We start from the raw sequence: 19845 nt of genomic DNA, 5'->3' as shown, positions 1-19845 counted from the left end.
AGAAAATTTTCGCAACCTAGTCATCTGACAAATGGCTAATATCCAGAATCTACAATGAAGTCAAACAAATTTACAAGAAAAAAACAAACAACCCCATCAAAAACTGGGCAAAGGATATGAACAGACACTTCTCAAAAGAAGACATTTATGCAGCCAAAAGACACATGAAAAAATTCTCATCATCACAGGCCATCAGAGAAATGCAAATCAAAACCACAATGAGACACCATGTCACACCAGTTAGAATGGACATCATTAAAAAGTCAGGAAACAACAGGTGCTGGAGAGGATGTGGAGAAATAGGAACACTTTTACACTGTTGGTGGGACTGTAAACTAGTTCAACCCTTGTGGAAGTCAGTGTGGCGATTCCTCAGGGATCTAGAACTAGAAATACCATTTGACCCAGCCATCCCATTACTGGGTATATACCCAAAGGACTATAAATCATGCTGCTTTAAAGACACATGCACACGTGTGTTTATTGTGGCACTATTCACAATAGCAAAGACTTGGAACCAACCCAAATGTACAACAATGATAGACTGGATTAAGAAAATGTGGCACAAATACACCATGGAATACTATGCAGCCATAAAAAATGATGAGTTCATGTCCTTTGTAGAGACATGGATGAAATTGGAAATCATTATTCTCAGTAAACTATCGCAAGGACAAAAAACCAAACACCGCATGTTCTCACTCATAGCTGGGAATTGAACAATGAGAACACATGGACACAGGAAGGGGAACATCACACTCTGGGGACTGTTGTGGGGTGGGACTGGGGGGAGGAATAGCATTAGGAGATATACCTAATGCTAAATGACGAGTTAATGGGTGCAGCACACCAGCATGGCACATGTATACGTATGTAACTAACCTGAACATTGTGCACATGTACCCTAAAACTTAAAGTATATATATATATAAAAGAAAATGGACTAATATATTACAATATACAAGTTACAGTCTTCCTATTTCCCCTGTTTGATCTGACTCCTATTTTGCAGCTTCATTTGTTTTATAGAAGAGAAACTAAGAGGGAGGAAATACATTATATACAGGCTTCTCTGATGCTTGGTCAGGATAAAAAATTAAAATGGGCTTCTATATGTTTGATGGAGGAAAAGACAAAACAGGGATGGCACATAACTGATTATTCTTTTAATGCTAGTTACTCTTAATATTAGGCTTTTCATAGCTGGGACTGAACTCCCACTGCCAGTCCGAGCACCCCATAAGAACACAATCAGATTCCTTCCAGTTCTAGTGAGGTGTGCAACATATTATTAATTTATTCTAGTTTTCCAGGGTTATGCAGTGTCTGCTCATCATTTTCTCCCTGCCCTTCGAGTCCTGTCTTATGTACATACCCCACTCTTGAAACACCTGTGCTTCACCAGAACAACATGTAGTGGGGCCTCTTATCAGCTGGCAAAGTTGAATATTTGCCCTCTCTGGGAAGTGACAGATGGTAATAGGGACACTATATTGAAGGAGCGGCCTGTCCCTCTACACTTGTGAGCGTTTCTCGTCCGGTAGAACTAGAGTCTTGTGAAAAGGGATGCAGAGACAAAGTATAGAGAAAAAGTGGGCCCAGGGGACAAGAGCTCAGCATACGGAGGACCAGCGCCGGCACCAATCTCTGAGATTCCTTAGTATTTATTGATCATTATCGGGCATTTCTCGGAGAGGGGGATGTGGCAGGACAATAGGGTAACAGTGGAGAGAGGGCCAGCAGGAAAACATGTGAACAAATGTCTCTGCAACGTAAACAAGGTAAAGAAAAAAGTGCTGTGCTTTTGATGTGTATATACATAAATATCTCAATTACTTAAAGAGCAGTATTGCCTCCAGCATGTCTCACCTCCAGCCCTAAGGCAGTTTTCTCCTATCTCAGTAGATGGAATACACAATCGGGTTTTACACTGAGACATTCCATTGCCCAGGGACGAGCAGGAGACAGATGGTTTTGTCTTACCTCAACTGCAAAGAGGCTTTCCTCTTTTACTAATCCTCCTCAGCACAGACCGTTTACAGGTGTCGGGCTGGAGGATGGTCAGGTCCTTCCCCTCCCATGAGGCCATATTTCAGACTATCACATGGGGAGAAACCTTGGACAATACCTGGCTTTCCTAGGCAGTTGTCCCTGTGGCCTTCCGCAGAGTTTTGCGTCCCTGGGTACTTGAGAATAGGGAGTGCTGATGACTTTTAACAAGCATGCTGCCTTCAAGCATTTGTTTATCAAAGCACATCCTTCATATCCCTAAATCCATTAAACCTAGAGTCGACACAGCACATGTTTCTGTGAGCACAGGGTTGAGGCTACGGTTACAGATTAACAGCATCTCAAGGCAGAATAATTTTTCTTAGTACAGAACAAAATGGGGTGTCTTATGTCTACTTCTTTCTACATAGACACAGTAACAGTCTGATCTCTCTTTCTTTTCCCCATACTATATAGGTAAATGTAAACTTTTCTATATCTGAATTAGCCACATGCAAGGAAAAACTAAAACAGTTTTCAGAGGTTCTGGGAAAATTCATAGACAAATTTAAAAGGCTAACCTTGACGTATGATCTGACCAGGCAGGATTTGCATATATTTATGTTCGCCTGCTGCATGGTAGAAAAGCAGTGCATTATGGGAGTGACTAGAGCACATGCTAATAGGGTGGCAACCTGCAACCAGGGGCATGACACCTATCAAGCAGGAGGCACAGCAGTGCCTGACTAGGACCCAAAAGAACTAGAATCTAGAAAAAACAAATGAATTAGGAAGAAAGTAGGATATAGAGAGAAAAAATTATGATTGACTCCGTGAAGGAATAAAAAAAAAAGTGTGATACAGCTTTTTAATTTTTATAAAGTCTGGAAAATTACTCAGGGAAAAGATGAAAACCTAGCCTTATTAGAAGGGTGGATAATTTAGTCCTTGAGGAAATACACTAACACTGACCCTGACTCCAAAAAGGGACAGGCATTTCTAGGAGTTTAATTTATAGCATGGTCTCCTTCTTATATCTGCAGGAAGTTGCCAAAAGCAGCCTTAGGCTTCTAGACTCCCATGGATCAGATTTTAGACTTGGATTTTGCAGTTTTCCATCACAGGAATTGAGCAGAGAAAACGTAAAATAAAGCAAATCTTCCAAGAGGCCCAGCTTCTAGCTGCAGCCTTGTGCTCTCCACCACTTCAGAGGCAGCCCCTTAACACCTGGCTTTCACAGAGGAAGTGAGAAAGTGAAAATCGCAGTCTGTGCCTCTGGGCCACTGCGCCTTGGGTATAAATCTGTGTGCCTTCTGTAGGACGGTAAGCCTCTGCCGAAGGAAATGCACTGTGCTTCCAAGGGAGCCATAATCAGAGCCCAGCAGACTCAAAATTGGCGGGGCCTGATACTTCCTACCTCCACTCCCATTGGACTACTAGCTGTCTAGAGATGGAGGAGCCTCAGGTGACTCTTGAAGAAGCAGGTAGGAGTATTAACTTCGTATTAGGTATGGGAGCAGATTACTCTGTACTGATTTAATTCAATGGTCTTCTGTCTTCTCATGATGGACAAGCCCCAAAACACTCCTTTTTGTATGTTCTAAGTTGTCCTCCAGAGCCTCTAGGTTTCTCTCCTGCCTTTTTAGTACTGTCTGATTGCCTGACCTCTTACTGGGGAGAGGTTTATTGACTGAGGAGACCAAGTCATGGTCACCTTCACAGATCATAAAGCATAGAAACTGTTACTTTTGTTCCTGACCCATCAGGGGAAAAAAGAAGTTAAGAATGAGCTGTCACATTTACCACCTGAGGTGTTGTCTTAAGTAAATCTTGAGGATTGGGCCACACAGGCTCTGGGAAACGCACTAAACACCTCCCCCATTGAAATCCAACTTCAGCCTAGTACTTCTCGACCTCAGAAGAGACAATATATTTTAAGGCAAGAAGCATGAGGGGAAATTCAACCCCTTATTGCCAAATTCTTGCCATATGAGTTATTAAGCCCATGAGAGTCTCCTTACAATACTCTCATGTTACCAGATAAAAAGCCTAATGGCAAGTACAGATTTGTCAGAACCCTTAGAGCATTAAGAAATGCAGTTGTCTCCATACACCTCATTGTCCCCAATACTTACCATGTCCCAGGGGATGCAAGCTTATTTACATTCTTAAATCTGAAAGATGCGCTTTTCTGGATCTCAATGCATCTAGATTCATAATATGTTTGCCTTTGAATGGACTGATCCAGATATGCATTCAGCCACAAAACTAACCTGGACAGTCATCACTGAAGGGTTCTGGGATAGCCCCCACTTCTTTGAAAATACTCTAGCTAAGGACTTAACAAATCTATAATTGGAAAGGGACACAATTATTCAGTATGTAGGTGACTTGCTCATTGCTAACCCAAATAAAGAAGACTCATAATAATAAAGTTAAGTTGGCAAATTTCCTGGGAACTTGCAGATATAGGGCATCACCACACAGAGCTCTGATTTTGACTGAAAGACTTAAATATTTGGAATCTGTTTTAACCTCTGGAACTGATCAAACTCCCTAGAAGATAAAAAAGTTATTTTAGTAACCCAGCAGTCCCTGTCCAAAAAATGACTGTGGGCTTTTTTAAGAGATGGCTGGGTACTGCTGCTTATGGATGCCCAGATTTGGGCATGTAGTCAAGTCTTTATATGATACACTAAAGGGAAAGATTTAGAGCTCCTAGAATGTAATGAGAACTGCAAGCAAACCTTCAATATTCTCAAGGAGAAATTGGGCTCTGCTGCAGCCATGGGAGTCCCCAAGTTGGATGAACCGTTTTTTCTTTATGTGACCAAAAAGCAAGGCATAGGCCTTGGGTAATCTTGTCCCAAAACTGGGGGACATTCCAAGGCCAGCAGCCTAATTTTCTAAGCAGATTGACCAGGTGGCCTCAGGATGGCCTTGATGTCTTAGAGCTATTTCCACTACCACTTTTCTAGCAGGCAAAGCTAATAAACTAACATTAGAACAGCACCTACAGGTTTTTGACCTCACACCAAGGGAAGGTGGTCCTAGAAGCTAAAGTGCAGCAGTGAATAATAAGAGAACATTTATGAAAGTATCAGGGCTTATTGCTAGACACTCCAGACATAACCCTTAAAGCCTGCCAAACCATAAACCCAGCTACTTATCTGCCAGAGTCCACAGGTGCTTCTAGCCTTTCTGGCATACAGGTTGTATTAGTGTGTTCTCATGCTGCTAATAAAGACATATCTGAGGCTGGGTAATTTATAAAGAAAAGAGGTTTAATTGACTTACAATTCCACATGGTCAGGGAAGCCTCACACTCATGGCAGAAGGCAAATGAGGAGCAAAGTCACATCTCTTACATGGCAGCAGGCAAAAGAGCTTGTGTAGGGAAACTCCCCTTTATAAACCCATCAGCTGTAATTCCAGCACTTTGGGAGGCCAAGGCAGTGGATGACCTGAGGTGAGGAGATCGAGGCCAGCCTGGCCAACATGGTGAAACCCCGTCTATACTAAAAGTACAAAAATTAGACAGGCATGGTGGTAGGCGCCTATAATCCCAGCTACTCGGGAGGCTGAGACAGGAGAATCGCTTGAACCCAGGAGTCAGAGGTTGCAGTGAGCCAAGGTCATGGTAATGCACTCCAGCCTGAGCAACAGAGCAAGATTATGTCTCAAAAATAAATTAATAAATAAACCATCAGATCTCATGAGGCTTATTCACTGTCACGAGAACAGCATGGGAAAGACTCATCTCCCGATTCAATTGTCTCCCACTGGGTCCCTCCCACGAAATATAGGAATTATGGGAGCTACAATTCAAGATAAGATTTGACTGGGGACACAGCCAAAGCATGTCACAGGTTATGAAACAAATTTATTCTAGCAGGCCAGACTTTAGAAGGATGAGCCCCTTGACCATCCCAAGGAAGATTGGTTAACAGATGTAAGTTGTTTTATGCATCAGGAAAACAAGAAGGGTAGGTATGCTATTAGTAGTAGGCACAAGTCTTGCTGGCCTCGACCTAGGCTCAAAAAGCTGAGTTAATTGAACTTACTCAGCCCCTGCAATTGGGAAAGGATTTAAAAGTTAACATTTACACTGATTCCAAGTATGACTTTTTAGTGCTTCACGCTTATGCTGTAATTTGGAATGTGTAGGGACTCCTGATCCCCAAGGGCTTTTCCATACAACATCATTCAAATTTTGAGCTTGTTAGAATGCTGCTTTGCTGCCAAAAAGTGACTATAATTAATTGCAGAGGACATCAAAAGAGAGACTGTCCATGTAAAAGGAAATGCCCTTGTAGATGCCACAGCCAAGGCCCCTGCACTGAAAGGGCCAATGAAGCTTATGGGCGTGCTGGACAGCATACATAGAACTGGGCCAGAACACTTTGAAGAAGAACAAAAGTGGGCCAGGGTTTGCATTTCAGTCCAGGGCCCATCTGGCTGGCTGAATGATGGTAAATTACTAATGCCAACTACCAATCATAGGAATATAATTCAGCACTTTCATTATTCTTTTCACCCTAGAAGGGATTCTTGGTTTCTGTTAATGTCTCATTTGTTTATAGGGGTAAATCTTTTCAAGACACCAAAAGAGGTGACTCAGCCCTGTGAGCTATTTGCCTGACATGACCCAAATGGTCAGCAATTTTCTCCTCCATGTAAACTTGTCCAAAATTAAGGACCCTATCCAGGTGAGAACTGGCAACTCTAATTTACTCAGATACCTTTCTGCAGGAGATTCAAATATTTGCTAATGCTTACTGATAACTTCACTGGTTAGATCGAGGTATTCCCCACCCCATCTGAAAAATCTTTACCAGAAGAAATATCTCCTCAGTTTGGGTAATCTAAAAGCCTGCAAAGTGGCCATGGCCCGTCTTTCACAGCAGGTGTATCCCAACACCTATCCTCAGCTTTAAGAATCCAATATTACCTTCACTCTGTGTGCAGACCGCAGTCCTCTGGAAAGGTGAAAGGGCTAATCCTACTCTAAAGAAGACTGTAGCTAAATCAGACGCCTGACTATCTCTAACACACATAGCTTACTGTGAGTTTGAACTATTCCAAAGTAAAACTTATAATTAAATCCTGTTGCGTTAACATTTGGAAGACCTTTCCTAAGCACAGGTCCCCTAATAGAAGAAAAGACTCATCAATTACAACAATATGTTATCAATCTAGGACAGGTGCAAAGGCACTCTGTGAATATGGAAACAAGAGTCTTCCCCTCCCACATGGGAGGAAAATTCAGTTTCAGCTCAGCTGGGGATTTAGTCTTACTAAAGATGTGGGAGGAAGTTCTCCAGCTGACCAGCTTTCCCCAACGTGGGAAGGACCACAGCAAGGACACCTGAGTTTTCCAACAGACGTTCAACGGCAAGGGATTCACAGGTGGGTACACCTGTGTGGAAGTAAAGCTGTTGCTTATTCTGGGAGCCGAATCCGAGGCTGAGGGAGGTGGGCGCGGGGCGATTTCAGCGTCGGCGGACGGCGTGCTGGGTAGCTATGCGTCTGCTTCTCCTTCTCGCGTTTCTCCTGCCGCTGTAATCACGCCTTGGCCATGAAGGAAATCGTGCTCACGCAGGCCGGGCAGTACGGGAACCAGATCGGCGCCAAGGTTGTATTTGACTCCATAAAAATTAAAATTTTGTATGAGAGAAAATTGCCTCAAAGTCAAAAGTCAAAAGACTGGGGAAATAGATCTGCAACATACATGACAGACAAAAAGCTAATTTGGGATGTATAGATAGATAGATAGATAGATAGATAGATAGATAGATAGATAGATGTAAATATCCGTTTTTAACACCATTTTAAAAAATATCATCCTTTCCCCGTTGAACAGTGTTGACGCCCTTGTTAAAAATCATGACCATATATTTGGTTCTTTATTTCTATTGCATTGGTCTTTGCGTCTATCTCTATGCTGGTACAGCATTGTTTTGCATACTGAAGTTTGAAACCAGGAGGTGTTAGTCCTCTAAATTTGTTAGTTTTTAAGATTGATTTGGGTGCTTGGGGTTTTTTGAGATTTCATCTGAATTTTAGAATAGGTTTTTCTATTTTTGCAAATATTGGAATTTTTGTAGTGATTTTATTGAATACGTAGAAGACTATAGATAACAACGGCACCTTGAGAAGATTTTGTCTTCCAGTCCATAAACACATGATGTCTTTTCATTTATTTGTGTCATCTTTAATACTTTCATGCCATGTTTATAGTTTTTGCTCTACAGGTTTTTCATTTCCTTGGTTAAGTGGATTCGTAAGTATTTTATTATTTTGATGCTATCATACATGACCCTGTTGTCTTGACTTCTTCTTCAGATAGTTTATTGTTATTGTAGAAATACAACAATTTTTGTGTATTATTTTGTTTCATGCAGTGTTGATGAATTTTATTTATTGCAGCTGACAGTTTATTTCACAGAAACTAAAATATTTTTATAAAGTATTTTTATAAAGTATTTTGAGTATTTTTATAAATATAAAAATATTTTATAAAATATTTTTATATAAGGTTATGTCATCTGCAAACAGATAATTTTACTTTTTAAGAAATTGGAATATCTTTAGTTCTTTTACTCACCTTATTGTTTTAACTAACCAGAACCTTCAGTACTATATTAAATAGAAGTAGTAAAAGCAAGCATCCTTGTTTTTGCTGTTAGGGTAAAAGCTTTCAGTCTTTCACCATGTTAGCTGTGTTTTTTTGTTTTGTTTTGTTTGTTTGTATACCATTATGTTAAGGTGTTTACTTTCTTTTTATAGTTTACTAGTTATATTTTATCATGAATGTGGGTTAAATTTGGACAAATGCTTTTTCTCCTTTGATTAATATGATCACATGAGGGTTTTTTCCTTCTTTATGTTAATGTGATATTATGCTGATTTTCATGTGTTGGAACATACTTTTATTTCAGGAGTCAATTATATTCATTCATAGTGCATAATCCTTTTAAAGTACTGCTAAGTTTGAGTTGCTGGTATTTTGTTGAGGATTTTTGCATCAGCATTTATAAGGGATTCTTTTTGTCGTTTTCTTATGGTGCCTTTGTCTGGCTTGGTGTCAGGGTAATCCTGGACTCATAGAATAAGTTAGAAAAAACTACCGCCTCTTCAAAATTTTGAAAAAGTTTGAGAAAAAGTGGTTTTAATTCTGCTTTAAACTTTGGGTAGAAATCAACAGTGAAGCCATCTGGTCCAGGCTTTTCTTTGTTGCTGGGTTTTTGATTACTGATGCAATCTTCCTGCTGAATCTCCTTGCTGAACAGGTTTATCCAACTTTTCTGATTCAGTCTTAGTAGGTTTTTTCTTTCTAGGAATTAGTTCATTTTATTTAGTCTATTCAATTTTTTAGTGTATACTTCCTTATGTTACTCTCCTACATCCCTTTTTTACTCCAAAAATTTCTTAGTAATGTACCCATTTTATTTTTGAGTTTAGTAATTTGAATATTCACTTTTTTTCTTAGTCAATATAAATAAAATTTTGTCAGTTTTGATCTTTTTCAGGGAATAAACTAGGCTTTGTTTATTTTTGATATTGTTTTTCTATTCTCTATTTCAGTTATTTCCACTGATATCTTTATCATTTTTTCAATTTTGCTAGTTTTAGTTGTCCCTCTTTAGTAGTCCCTCTTTTTCCCTCTGTTTTTAGTTCCTTAGGAGTAAAGTTGTTGATTTGGTATCTTATTTTTTATAATCACTTATAGCTATAAATTTTTCCCTTATGGTACTGTTTTTGATGTATCTCTTAACTTTTGGTATTTCATGTTTTTAATTTGTCTCTACATATTTTCTGTTTTCTCTTGTGATTTCTTTTATCCATCCTTGAGTGTTTCATACCTATATTTTTAGACATAAAATGTATAACCTACAAAATTTTCTTGACTTGTTAGTTTTATTTGTTGTAAGTTTTTATTTCAGAATTAAATGTATGTATCAACATTTATTATGTTCTCATAAACTTTGTAATACCTGGAGATTTCTGGTCCACATATGTAAGTCTCTACATGAGTATTATTTTGAAGCATTTAACCTTCTGTTTTAATATTTCAAAAATCTAAATGAAACTGAGATTTTGGTTTCTGAGATGAAATCATGGTAGGTGACTGAGAAATGCTTAAAAATTAGCCAAAACTTAAAATTAAGTTAAAGTTTACCTTCAAGATTCAACCTGAATAAGTCACCCTGTATTGCTGGTAATAAAGAATAAGTCCTTAATGGTATAAAAGGAAACTTCAGAGAATGTTTCTCTTTCCCCAGTTGACATGTAAATTAAAAGATGTAAAAAATTTTTATGGCCTTATGCATTTTTTACTTTAGAATTCCAACTTTTTCTGGTTAAAATTTTTCCAAACAGATTCCTGTGTATTTGAAAGACAAATAATTTTTTAGTTGAAATGCTTAAGCAGTTAAATAAGACCATGAAAGTTTCTTTAACTTGTGGGAATCCGTGAGAAAATCTGACATTATGTTCTATTCTCTTGGAAGGTAGGAATATAGTTCGGCTTCTGCTTTGCTGACAAGAAATGTCCTGAACAAGACTTCCTGGAGCAATGACCTCACACATGGAAAACGCTGGAGCCCGTCTGTTTCCAATCTGCTTTTTTCCAAAAATTAGGGAAGTTTAGTTTTCCCTTTGATGCTCTCTGTTACTGCCAATCCCAATGCCAGGGCTGTCCTGCTTCTACAAGTGACAATGACAAATATAGGCCTGAAGAAAGATGAGCTGATGGCATTCACAGCTTATTGCCTCTCCTTGGGGGCCTTATCTCACATACATGGATTCAACTCATAGACTCAGCTGGTTGAGGATCTATTATTCAGCTACATTAGAAGTGACTGCTTAAGACTCAGGTGTATGGTGAAATGAGGCAGAAATTTCTCAATGGAGTGTTAGGAGAATTTTTTTCCTCATAATTACCTTCTTACTGTCTCTAAATCATAGCTAAAATGAGGAAATTATTCAAGAAGAAATAGAAATGTAATCTTATGAGGACATAAATTTAGAGATTTGTGGAGAGCTCTTCATAATTTCATGGTGTTCTCTTTGAGCTGAGATTATAGTTGACTTTTCATTATAATATATTAGCTGTTCTAGACTTTTTGCATTTATGTAAAGTTTTCTTTTTTGTACTTTAAGTTCTGTGATAAATGGGCAGAGCATGCAGGTTTGTTACATAGTTATACACATACGATGGTGGTTTGCTGCACCCATCAACCCGTCATCTACATAGGTATTTCTCCTAACGCTATTCCTCCCCTAGCCTCCCACCCCATCACAGGCCCCAGTGTGTGGTGTTCCCCTCCCTGGGTCCATGTGTCCTCATTGTTCAACTCCCACTTATGAGTAGGAACATGCAGTGTTTGGTTTTCTTTTCTTTTTTCTTTTTCTTTCTCTCTCTTTTTTTTTGGACAAAATTTCACTCTTGTTGTCCAGGTTGGAGTGTAATGGCATGATCTCGGCTCAACACAACCTCTGCCTCCTGGGTTCAACCGATTCTCCTGCCTCAGCCTCCCAAGTAGCTGTGATTACAGGTATGTGACAACATTCCTGGCTAATTGTTTGTATTTTTAGTAGAGACGGGGTTTCTCCATGTTGGTCAGGCTGATCTCAAACTCCCCACCTCAGCCTCCCAAAGTTCTGAGACTACAAGCATGAGTCACTGCTCCTAGCCTGGTTTTCTTTTCTTGTGTTAGTTTGCTGAGAATGATGATTTCCAGCTTCATCCATGTCCCTGGAAAGGACATAAATGCATAGTATTCCATGGTGTATATGTGCCACATTCTCTTTATCCAGTTTATCATTAATGGGCATTTATGTTGGTTCCAAGTCTTTGCTATTGTGAACAGTGCTGACATAAACATGCAGTGCTGAAATAAACATACAGTGCATGTGTCTTTATAGTATAATAATTTATAATGCTTCGGTATATACCCTATAATGGGATTGCTGGGTCAAATGGTATTTCTGTTTCTATATCTTTGAGGAATTTTCATAGTGTCTTCCACAATGACTGAACTAATTTACACTCCTACCAACAGTGTAAGAGCATGCCTATTTCTCCACAGCCTCATCAGCATCTGCTATTTCCTGATTTTTTAATAATCGCCATTCTAACTGGCGTGAGATCGTATCTCATTGTGGTTTTAATTTGCATTCATCTAATGACCAGTGAATATGAACTTTTCTTCATGTTTGATGGCCACGTAAATGTCTTCTTTTGAGAAGTGTCTGCTCGTTTCCTTTGTCCACTTTTTGATTGGGCTGTTTTTTTCTTGTAAATTTGTTTAAGGTCTATGTAGATTATGGATATTAGCCCTTTGTCAGACAGATAGATTGCAAAAATTTTCTCCCAATCTGTAGGTTGTCTGTTCACTCTGATGATAGTTTATTTTGCTGTGCAAAAGCTCTTTAGTTTAGTCTGATCCCATTTGTCAATTTGGGCTTTTGTTGCCATTGCTTTTGGTGTTTTAGTCACAAAGTCTTTGCCCGTGCCTATGTCCTGAATTGTATTGCCTAGGTTTTCTTCAATGGTTTTTATGGTTTTAGGTCTTATGTTTAAGTCTTTATTCCATCTTGAGTTTTTTTTTGTATAAGGTATAAGGAACATGTCCAGTTTCAGTTTCTGCATATGGCTAGCCAGTTTTCCCAACATGATTTATTAAATAAGGAATCTTTTCCCCATTGCTTGTGTTTGTCAGGTTTGTCAAAGATCAGATGGTTGTATGTGTATGGTCTTATTTTAAGTTCTCTATTGTGTTTCATTGGTTGTTTTTGTACCTGTACCATGCTGTTTTGGTTACTGTAGCATTATAGTGTAGTTAGAAGATGTATAGTGTGATGCCTCCAGCTTTGTTCTTTTTGCTTAGAATTGCCTTGGCTATTTGGGCTCTTTTTTGGTTCATGAGAATTTTAAAATACTTTCTTCTAATTCTGTGAAGAATGTCATTGGTAGTTTAATGGGAATAACATTGAATTCTTTTATAAATTACTTTGGGCAGTATGGACATTTTCAGGAATGAATTCTTCCCTATCCATGGGCATGGAGTGCTTCTCCATTTGTTTGTGTCCTATCTGATTTCTCTGAGCAGTGGTTTGTAGTCCTCCTTGAAGAGGTTCTTCACTTCTCTTGTTAGCTGTATTCCTATGTATTTTGTTCTCTTTGTAGCAATTGTGAATGAAGTTCATTCACGATTTGGCTCTCTACTTGCCTGTTGTTTGTGTATAGGAATACTAGCAATTTTTGCACACTGATTTTGTATCCTGAGATTCTGTTGATGTGGTTTATCAGCTTAAGAAGCTCTTGGGCTGAGATGATGTGGTTTTCTAGATACAGGATTATGTCATCTGCAAACAAAGATAATTTGACTTCACCTCTTCCTATTTAAATATCTTTATTTCATTTTTCTACCTGATTGCCCTGGCCAGAAATTCCAGTACTACGTTGAATAGGAGCGGTGAGAGAGGCCATCCTTTTCTTGTGTCAGTTTTCAAGGGAAATGCTTCCAGCTTTTTCTCACTCAGTATGATATTGGCAGTGGGTTTGTCATATACGGCTCATATTATTTTGAGGTGTGATCTTTCAATACCTAGTTTATTGAGAGTTTTTAACATGAAGGGATGTTGGATTTTATTGAAGGCGTTTTCTGCATCTATTGAGATAATCGTGTCATTTTTGTGTTTATTTCTGTTTATGTGATGAATTACATTTATAGATTTGCCTGTGTTGAACCAGCCTTGTATCCCAGGGATGAAGCCATCTTGATCGTGGTGGGTCAAGGTACCCTTATCTGTCTTAAGTTCAGTCTTTTTACATAATCCCATAATTCTTGAAGGTTTTGATGTTCTTTCTTTTTTATTCTTCTTTCTCTATTCTTCTCTTCCTGTCTTATATCAGACAGATAGTTTTGAAGCTCTGAGATTCTTTCCTCCACTTGTCCTATTCTGTGAGTGATAGTTGTGGTTGTGTTGTGAAGTTCTCATGTTGAGTTTTTCAGCTCCATCATGTCAGTTATGTTCCTCTCTAAACTGAATATTCTGGTTATCAGCTACTGTGTTCTTTTATGATTTTTAGCTTCTTGCATTGTTAGAACGTGCTCCTTCAGCTCAGAGAAGTTTGTTATTATCCACCTCCTAAAGCCTAGTTTTGTCAATTCAGCCATCTCAGCCTCGGGTCAGTTCTATGCCTTTGCTTGGGAGGTGTTGTTGTCATTTAGAGGAGAAGAGGCATCCTGCCTTTTTGAGTTTTCAGCGTTTTTGTGTTGATACTTTCTCATCTTTGTGGGCTTATCTACCTTTGACTTTGTTGACATTTGAACGGAGTTTTCATGGGGTCTTTTTGTTGATGTTGTTGTTGTTACTTTCTGTTGTTTTTAAAAAGTCAGACCACTCTTCCCTAGGGCTAGGGCTTCTGTGGTTTTTGGGTTTCCACTCTAGACCCTAGTCACATCAGTCTCTCCTGCACTTGGAGGTATCACCAGTGAAGGCTGCAAAACAGCAAAGATGGCATCCTGATCCTTCCTCTGGGAGCACAAGTCCAAGGGGCTACAGAATTGATGCCGGCTGGAACGCTCCTGTAGGAGGTGTCTGGAGACCCCTGTTGGGAGGTCTCACCGAGTCAGGAGGAACAGGATCAGGGACTGCTTAAAGAAGCAGTTTGGCTGCCCTTTGGCAGAGCAGTTGTGTTGTTCTGACCCCCAGGAGTCTTCAGAGCCAGCAGGCTGGAAAGTTTCAGTTGGCTGAACTGGGGAGACAGTAGCTACTTCTCTCCCTGGGGACTTCATCCCAGGGAGAAATCAGAGTTCTGTCCATAGAACTCTAGCTGGAGTTGCTAAAATTCTGATGGGGAGGCCCTGTCCAGTTAGGAAGGATGGATTTCAGTCTCTCTTGAAGAAGCAGCCTGGCCACGATCAGTCACAACAGCTGTACTGTGTTATAGGGGACTCCTCCTGATCCCTGGTGCTAGCAGGCTAGAGCAGCCAACTCAAACCACGGAGAGAGCAGCTGCCCCTCCCCCAGGGAAATCGGTCCACCTCCAGCTTTCTCCAGCCTGCTGCCACTGGCCAGCTGGAATTCCAAGCCAATGGGTCTTGTGTGGTGCTGTGGGAGTGGGGCCTCAGAATGATGTCACTTGGCTCCCTGGATTCAGCCCCCTTCCTAAGGGAATGCACAGATGTATCTCCCGGTTTGCTGGAATTCTCAGGGCAGAGTATGCAAAATTCCTGGGTTTCCATGCATGCTGCAGTAAGCCAGCAAGCACTCCGCTGAGACTCCACACAGCTCTGTGCTTCAAACCTGAGGCCGTGGTTGCTGAGCTCATGAAGGTACCTCCTGATTTGCAGGTTGCAAAGATCCATCAGAGAAGCATGGTTTCCCAGGCAGGGTTGCAAAATCACTCATGGCCTCCCTTGTCTGCAAGTGGGGACTCGGCTAGCTCCGTGCCACACCTGGGTGGGTTACTGACCCACTTGCTTTTCCTGACTCTCTGTGGGTCTAGCTGTCTGCCTAGTTAGTCCCAATGCAAGAACCTGAATACATCCATTGAAGGAGCAGTATTCACTCGCAGTTTTTATTGCTCTCTGTGAGAGCCACGGGCCACAGCTGCTTCTAATCGGCTAGTTTGGCCCCATCTAAATTATGATTTCTTGATACATGAGATGTTTTAAATACCTAACAACAAAGATATTTATCACAAATATATTTTGTCTCAGTGTGATATACAAATTGCTTATAAATCAATTCTTTTTTTGGTTACCACAAAGCTATCTGGAAATGTAACGTCTGCCATTTATAAAATTTTTGTAGAGTTAATAGAACTTTACTTGAAGGGAGGCTGGCAATATGCATCGTGACTTCAAGCACTGCCAGTGAAGTTGTGGAGTTTGAAGTGTTACTGACGTCTTGTTACTGGGATTATAAATTAGTACAAACTATATCAATTGTGATTAAACAATATAAACCAAAATTATAAATGAAAATACTCTCCGATTCAGCAATTTCATTTTCAGAAATTTACCCTACAGACATACTCATGATGCCTGGAATTATGTATGAATGGGAGGAAGTATTATACCATCTTTTTAATTAAAAAAAGTCTAGAAATCACCTTAATGTTTATCAATCACAGTAATGATTATCACCTTACCGTTTATTGAAATTATCATTATTCATATGATAGAATACTATGCAGCTAATTAAAAAAATAAATTTTAATAGCATGCTCAAAAATGATGTCCAAAATATGTTACAAAGTAAAAAACCTGGGTGCGGAGCCAATTGTCTCATATGCCTCCATTCCTATAAAATCAGAGTGTATAAAAATGCATAGAGTATATCTATTAACTGGTAACTCTTACAAAATTCAAAGTTAATGCAAGCAAGTCCTTTCTTTTTTAATGCTAAAACTCCAAGGAACTGCACAACATTTGAGGATTTCCAACACATGCCAATCTACCTTTGAACCTACAGATTTTAGGAAATGAAGCTCTTGAAAAATCAAGCATTAATATTCCTAACTATAGTTGTTTGGGACATAAGTAGAATGATCCATTCTTTGAAAGTGTGTAAAATTTGCTCATACAACCATCTGGGCCTAGTCCTTCCTTTGTGAAAGATTTTATTTTACTAGAGGTTTTATGTTATTCATGTTATAGTACTTCTTAGGTTTTCTATTTCTTCTTGATTCTTGAGTCAATTTTGGTACCACTTAGTACCCCACAGGGTGCTTGGGCTCCGAACACATCAGTCAAAGAAAGACAGAATAAAGGAAGGCAGGATGGAGGGAGAGAGGAAGGAAGGAAGGGGACAAAGAAGGAAAGAGAGAAGAAAGGAAAGAATGAGAGAAGGAAGGATGGAGGGAGAGAAAGATGGAGAGAGAGAGAAAGATTGAAGGAGATGACAGGGAGAAAGAAGGAAGGAGGGAGAGAAAGAGGGAAAGAGAAAGAAGGAAAGAAACAAGGAAGCAGGGAGGGAGAGAAAGAATAAGGTAGAGGAAGGAAGGAAGAAATGAAGGAAGGAGGGAGGGATGGAAAGGAGAGAGAGGGAGGGAAAGAAAGAGAGAAAGGTGAAAGGTAGGGATGGGAAGAGAAGAGGAGCCAGCCACAGGCTACATGCTCTTTGTTCACTCTTTTAGTTTACCCAGGCAGTTCTGCCTTTTAAATATTCCACCTTCTGCCATGAGTTACAATGTTCAATATTCATTCCTCAGAGCATTCAAAGGTTTATGTGTGCCCTGCCATGATGGTGCATGGCTTCAGCTCCCAAACACAACTCTCAGCTAAAATATTCATGACTGGTCACTCCCATATACTCATCAATCCCCCATGTATGGTCTGCATGTGTCCCCCGGAGCTCAAGTGTTGGAAACTTAATCCTCTATGTGACAGTGATGAGAGGTGGGGCGTAATAAGAGTGATTGGGTTATGAGATTCTGCCCCCATGCATGGATTAATGTCACTATCTCAGGAATAGGCTAGTTATCTTGGGGGTGGGTTAGTTATCTTAGGAGTGGGCTTGTATTAAAAGAAAGTTCAGCCCCTTTTGCTCTCTTTCTTTCTCAAAGTCTTGCTCTGCTGCCTTCAGCCATGAGATAACACAGCAAGAAGGCCCTCACCAGATGCAGACCCCTGATCCTTGGACTTCCTAGCTTCCAGAACTCTAAGAAATAAATTTCCTTTATTTATAGATTCCCTAGTCTTTGGTATTCTGTTATAGCAGCACAAAATGGGTTAAGATGTCCCATTACATGGAGAGTGCTGATCCACAGGGTTGAGATCATTGACTTAGAAATTGGAGTCTTATACCACATCCCTACGGGAGTTGGCCTCCATATTCCGTAACTTCCAGGAATCTCAAATGGTGATCTCAGACCAAAATATAGCCCAGGTATTCTGCGTTTGGCAATATTGCCCAATTTTCCACTTTATCGTGGCAGCTTTGATGTGTTCACTTCTATGATCCCTAAAAGGATATGAGTCCAAGATCCTGCTATGTTACAATCCAAGGATAGGAGAACCTAGACAAGAGTCTCATCACCTGGATGATCAGTGCAGAGATATGTCACAAAACCCCCGTAGACAGAGCCTAGACAAGAGTTACATCACCTGGGTGATAGGCAAACAACAACGGCAACTTATTTTCATCCCCACTTCAGTCTTTGAGGTTAGACAGACCTGGATTCAAATCCAAACTCCACCCCTCGCTGTGTGACCTTGTTCATGCTGCTAAACTCTCTGAGACTTGACTCTTCATTTGTGAAATGAGGATAAAGCCCCTTCTCTCAGGGGCTGTGCCAAGGATGAGATGAGTCATGCATTGGTCAGGACAGGTGATGCAGTGTGACAAAAAAGTCCCCAAACCTCAGTGGCTTCAACAGCAAAGTTGACTTCTTTTCTTTTCTTTTTTTTTCAGGGAGTGGGGTGCGGTGGATGGAGTCTCGTTCTGTGGCTCAGGCTGGAGTGCAGTGGTGCAATCTCAGCTCACTGCAACCTCCGCCTCCTGAGTTCAAGAGATTCTCCTGCCTTAGCCTCCTGAGTAGCTGGGACTACAGGCGCCTGCCACCACGCCCAGCTAATTTTTTGTATTTTTAGTAGAGACTGGATTTCACCATATTAATCAGGACGGTCTTGATTACCTGACTTCATGATCTGCCTGCCTCAGTCTCCCAAAGTGCTGGGATTACAGGCGTGAGCCACCGCAACCTGCCTTGACTTCTCAATTGATTTCACATCCATCACGGGTCAACAAGAGGCCTCTGGTGGTCGTAGTCATTCAGAGACTCAGAAAGATAGACCCTTATCCCAGAAGATGCTCCCACAGTTCCAGAAACAGAACAAAGAAAACACAATCAGCCATGAGCCACTTCTTAAATCCCATGCCCGGAAGGGATACACATTTTTTCTGTCACAGCTGTTGCCCAAAATGTCTCAGGCGGCCGGGCCCAGTGGCTCACATCAGTAATCTCAGCATTTTGGGTGGCAGAGTTGGGCAGATCACCTGAGGTCAGGAGTTCAAGACCAGTCTGACCAACATGGAGAAACCCTATCTCTATTAATAATACGAAAATTTTCCAGTCGTGGTGGTGAGTGCCTGTTAGCCCCAGCTACTCTGGAAGCTGAGGCAGAAGAATCTCTTGAACCCGGGAGGTGGAGATTGCAATGAGCCGACACCAGGCCACTGCACCCCAGCCTGAGTGACACAGTGAGACTTCATCTAAAAAAAAAAAAAAAGTCTCAGGCTATGTCTGAACTAGTAGGGAAAAAAAATCGTCATTTTGGTTGCCACAAACCATCGAAACAAAGATGCAGATTGTTGATGTAAAATTACAGTTAGTTCTTTCCCACTCCTTTTCAGCTTCTCTTCGTTGCTATGAGCCAGCGTCTCCAGTGTCAGTTTTCAGTCTGTTGCCTTCCAGCTCATAGTGCACCTTTCAATATGTGCACTGTGATAAACTGGGAAATACTATTCAATATACCCTCTGGAAGTGAACATTCTGCAGGCATCTAGGTAGAGGATGGAGAGACTGCAGGGGGCAGGAGCTCTCTGCCTGGGCCTTGATCATGTTCAAGCCCCAACAACAGACCTAGGCCTGGTCCCTCAGCCACCTTGTAGCCTTGGCTTGCAACATCTTGACATGGAAACCAAAACGTAGCAGGGCCCATGTGGTCTGAAAGTTCCTGAAAAGTTTCCCAGAACCCCTCTTGTACCCCTTGTACAACCTGCACACAGTGACCTGTATTCTAGAGGGTCCGCACAGAGCTGCCATTCCTTCTGCCAGACCCTGCGGGACTCAAGCATTCTGGAGACTTCCTGCCCTACAAAGGCAGCCAGACT

Source organism: Pongo pygmaeus, chromosome 13 (assembly GCF_028885625.2).
Source record: "Pongo pygmaeus isolate AG05252 chromosome 13, NHGRI_mPonPyg2-v2.0_pri, whole genome shotgun sequence".
In the NCBI taxonomy this organism is placed as follows: Eukaryota; Metazoa; Chordata; class Mammalia; order Primates; family Hominidae; genus Pongo; species Pongo pygmaeus.
This window is presented reverse-complemented; position numbering follows the sequence as displayed.